The sequence below is a fragment of the Oncorhynchus kisutch genome, unplaced genomic scaffold (genome assembly GCF_002021735.2).
Source record: "Oncorhynchus kisutch isolate 150728-3 unplaced genomic scaffold, Okis_V2 scaffold3306, whole genome shotgun sequence".
In the NCBI taxonomy this organism is placed as follows: Eukaryota; Metazoa; Chordata; class Actinopteri; order Salmoniformes; family Salmonidae; genus Oncorhynchus; species Oncorhynchus kisutch.
Window position 1 is genome coordinate 258,466 of NW_022265251.1, and position 5,000 is coordinate 263,465.

Genomic DNA, 5,000 nt, shown 5'->3' on the forward strand with positions numbered 1-5,000 from the left:
GTGGTTGTATTGTAATGTCGGCCTACAGGGAAGATCAGTCCTATGGAGATGTTCCTATTGAAACATACAGTGGTTGTATTGTAATGTCAGCCTATAGGGAAGATAGATCCTATGCAGATGTTCCTATTGAAACATACAGTGGTTGTATTGTAATGTCAGCCTATAGGGAAGATAGATCCTATGGAGATGTTCCTATTGAAACATACAGTGGTTGTATTGTAATGTCAGCCTACAGGGAAGATAGATCCTATGGAGATGTTCCTATTGAAACATACAGTGGTTGTATTGTAATGTCAGCCTACAGGGAAGATAGATCCTATGGAGATGTTCCTATTGAAACATACAGTGGTTGTATTGTAATGTCAGCCTACAGGGAAGATAGATCCTATGGAGATGTTCCTATTGAAACATACAGTGGTTGTATTGTAATGTCGGCCTATAGGGAAGATAGATCCTATGGAGATGTTCCTATTGAAACATACAGTGGTTGTATTGTAATGTCGGCCTATAAGGAAGATAGATCCTGTGGAGATGTTCCTATTGAAACATACAGTGGTTGTATTGTAATGTCGGCCTATAGGGAAGATAGATCCTATGGAGATGTTCCTATTGAAACATACAGTGGTTGTATTGTAATGTCGGCCTATAGGGAAGATAGATCCTATGGAGATGTTCCTATTGAAACATACAGTGGTTGTATTGTAATGTCGGCCTATAAGGAAGATAGATCCTGTGGAGATGTTCCTATTGAAACATACAGTGGTTGTATTGTAATGTCGGCCTATAGGGAAGATAGATCCTTTGGAGATGTTCCTATTGAAACATACAGTGGTTATATTGTAATGTCTACCTATAGGGAAGATCAGTCCTATGGAGATGTTCCTATTGAAACATACAGTGGTTGTATTGTAATGTCGGCCTATAGGGAGGATCAGTCCTATGGAGATGTTCCTATTGAAACATACAGTGGTTGTATTGTAATGTCGGCCTATAGGGAAGATAGATCCTGTGGAGATGTTCCTATTGAAACATACAGTGGTAGTATTGTAATGTCGGCCTACAGGGAAGATAGATCCTGTGGAGATGTTCCTATTGAAACATACAGTGGTTGTATTGTAATGTCGGCCTACAGGGAAGATAGATCCTGTGGAGATGTTCCTATTGAAACATACAGTGGTTGTATTGTAATGTCGGCCTACAGGGAAGATAGATCCTGTGGAGATGTTCCTATTGAGACATACAGTGGTTGTATTGTAATGTCGGCCTATAGGGAGGATCAGTCCTATGGAGATGTTCAACCTGAAATGTAGTGGTTGTATTTTAATGTCGACCTATAGGTGAAGATAGATCCTGTGGAGATGTTCCTATTGAAACATAACTTATTTTTCTTAAGTTCGTAACTAGTTTGAAAAGATTAGTACAGAGATAAGGAGAGATAGGGGGTCAGATAGATAGAGAGATAGAAACAGAGCAGGAGAGCGAGATAGAGAGAGGGGCAGACAGACAGACAGAGAGGGGCAGATTGAGAGAGAGATTTGATTTTAAAATTACGTTTATTGGCCCAATCATTTACGCCACTTTAGTAAAGGATATCCCCCCCTTCCACTGCACACAGAACCGCCTTGGCACACCATTTCACCAGACAGTACACACACACAGAGACAGAGACAGAGACAGAGACAGAGACAGAGACAGAGACAGAGAGAGAGGGGGGGGGTACACAGATTGAAAGAGAGGGGTACAGATGAATAAAAGATGGATAGGGCGCTACAGGCAGCAGCAGCAGTGTCTGCTAGATGCAGGTGGTGGTGTTATTATGATCTGTTCATGGCACACTGGGTTTCATCAGGGCCAGAGGGGACTGGAGCCTTATTGGAATGAAATGACACACATAGAGAACAAGCTAGATAGAGAGAGAAGAGAGGGAATGGAGAAAAGAGGAGGGACTGATGGTATTCATGGAGAATGGACAGCGATGGGAAGACAAGGAGGTAGAGGGACAGAATGAGAGAATGGTAGAATGAGAGAATGGTAGAATGAGAGAATGGTAGAATGAGAGAACGGTAGAATGAGAGAATGGTAGAATGAGAGAATGGTAAAATGAGAGAATGGTAGAATGAGAGAATGGTAGAATGAGAGAATGGTAGAATGAGAGAACGGTAGAATGAGAGAATGGTAGAATGAGAGAACGGTAGAATGGTAGAATGAGAGAACGGTAGAATGGTAGAATGAGAGAATGGTAGAATGGTGGAATGAGAGAACGGTAGAATGAGAGAATGGTAGAATGAGAGAACGGTAGAATGAGAGAATGGTAGAATGAGAGAACGGTAGAATGAGAGAACGGTAGAATGAGAGAACGGTAGAATGAGAGAATGAGAGAATGGTAGAATGGTAGAATGAGATAATGGTAGAATGAGATAATGGTAGAATGAGATAATGGTAGAATGAGATAATGGTAGAATGAGATAATGGTAGAATGAGATAATGGTAGAATGAGATAATGGTAGAATAAGAGAACGGTAGAATGAGAGAACGGTAGAATGAGAGAACGGTAGAATGAGAGAACGGTAGAATGAGAGAATGAGAGAACGGTAGAATGGTAGAATGAGATAATGGTAGAATGGTAGAACGAGAGAATGAGAGAATGGTAGAATGAGAGAATGGTAGAATGAGAGAATGGTAGAATGAGAGAATGGTAAAATGAGAGAATGGTAGAATAGACAGATAGAAGGGATAAGAGCAGAGAGGAAGAGAGATAGAAAAGGAAGAATGAGGGATGAAGAGGTAGGAAGAGAGATAGAAAAGGAAGAATGAGGGATGAAGAGGTAGGAAGAGAGATAGAAAAGGAAGAATGAGGGATGAAGAGGTAGGATGAGAGATAGAAAAGGAAGAATGCGGGATGAAGAGGTAGGAAGAGAGATAGAAAAGGAAGAATGAGGGATGAAGAGGTAGGAAGAGAGATAGAAAAGGAAGAATGAGGATGAAGAGGTAGGAAGAGAGATAGAAAAGGAAGAATGAGGGATGAAGAGGTAGGAAGAGAGATAGAAAAGGAAGAATGAGGGATGAAGAGGTAGGAAGAGAGATAGAAAAGGAAGAATGAGGGATGAAGAGGTAGGAAGAGAGATAGAAAAGGAAGAATGAGGGATGAAGAGGTAGGAAGAGAGATAGAAAGGAAGAATGAGGGATGAAGAGGTAGGAAGAGAGATAGAAAAGGAAGAATGAGGGATGAAGAGGTAGGAAGAGAGATAGAAAAGGAAGAATGAGGGATGAAGAGGTAGGAAGAGAGATAGAAAAGGAAGAATGAGGGATGAAGAGGTAGGAAGAGAGATAGAAAAGGAAGAATGAGGGATGAAGAGGTAGGAAGAGAGATAGAAAAGGAAGAATGAGGGATGAAGAGGTAGGAAGAGAGATAGAAAAGGAAGAATGAGGGATGAAGAGGTAGGAAGAGAGATAGAAAAGGAAGAATGAGGGATGAAGAGGTAGGAAGAGAGATAGAAAGGAAGAATGCAGGATGAAGAGGTAGGATGAGAGATAGAAAAGGAAGAATGAGGGATGAAGAGGTAGGAAGAGAGATAGAAAAGGAAGAATGAGGGATGAAGAGGTAGGAAGAGAGATAGAAAAGGAAGAATGAGGGATGAAGAGGTAGGAAGAGAGATAGAAAAGGAAGAATGAGGGATGAAGAGGTAAGGAGAGGCAGGTTGGTCATTCACTCTCATTTTTTTCTGTAAATCTGTGTAAACATAACTGAATAAATGAATGAATGCATCAATCAATCAATCAATTAGATCAAGTTTATTGAGACAGTTTTCTTCCTGGACACTGAACACCTGGGATTTGATGTATTATATAGCGTTGTGAGAGGGAGCATTGGTTTCTGGGTAGATGATACACAACATTGCCAAAAGTATGTCGACACCCCTTCAAATGAGTGGACTCGGCTATTTCAGCCACACCCGTTGCTAACAGGTATATCAAATCGAGCACACTGCCATGCAATCTCCATAGACAAACATTGGCAGTAGAATGGCCTTACTGAAGAGCTCAGTGACTTTCAATGTGGCACCGTCATACGATGCCACCTTTCCAACAAGTCAGTTGGTCAAATTTCTGCCCTGCTAGAGCTGCCCCGGGCAACTATAAGTGCTCTTATTGTGAAGTGGAAACGTCTAGGAGCAACAACTGCTCAGCCGCGAAGTGGTAGGCCACACAAGCTCATAGAATGGGACCACTGAGTGCTGAAGCGCTCATTACCGAGTTCCAAACTGCCTCTGGAAGCAACGTCAGCACAATAAATGTTTGTCGGGAGCTTCATGAAATGGGTTTCCATGGCAGAGCAGCCGCACACAAGCATAAGATCACCATGCTCAATGCCAAGGGTTGGCTGGAGTGGTGTAGCTCACCTGGCTGTAGTGGCTGTCCTCCTGTAGCCTAATAGCAGAGCCTGTAGTCTAATAGCAGAGCCTGGCTGTCCCCTAATAGCAGAGCCTGGCTGTCCTCCTGTAGCCTAATAGCAGAGCCTGTAGTTTAATAGCAGAGCCTGGCTGTCCCCTAATAGCAGAGCCTGGCTGTCCTCCTGTAGCCTAATAGCAGAGCCTGTAGTCTAATAGCAGAGCCTGGCTGTCCCCTAATAGCAGAGCCTGGCTGTCCTCCTGTAGTCTAATAGCAGAGCCTGGCTGTCCTCCTGTAGTCTAATAGCAGAGCCTGGCTGTCCTCCTGTAGTCTAATAGCAGAGCCTGGCTGTCCTCCTGTAGTCTAATAGCAGAACCTGGCTGTCCTCCTGTAGTCTAATAGCAGGGCCTGGCTGTCCTCCTGTCGCCTAATAGCAGAGTCTGGCTGTCCTCCTGTGGTCTAATCGCAGCAGCAGGCCGTCCTCCTGTAGTCTAATAGCAGACCCTGGCTGTCCTCCTGTAGTCTAATAGCAGAGCCTGGCTGTCCTCCTGTAGTCTAATAGCAGAGCCTGGCTGTCCTCCTGTAGTCTAATCGCAGCAGCTGGCCGTCCT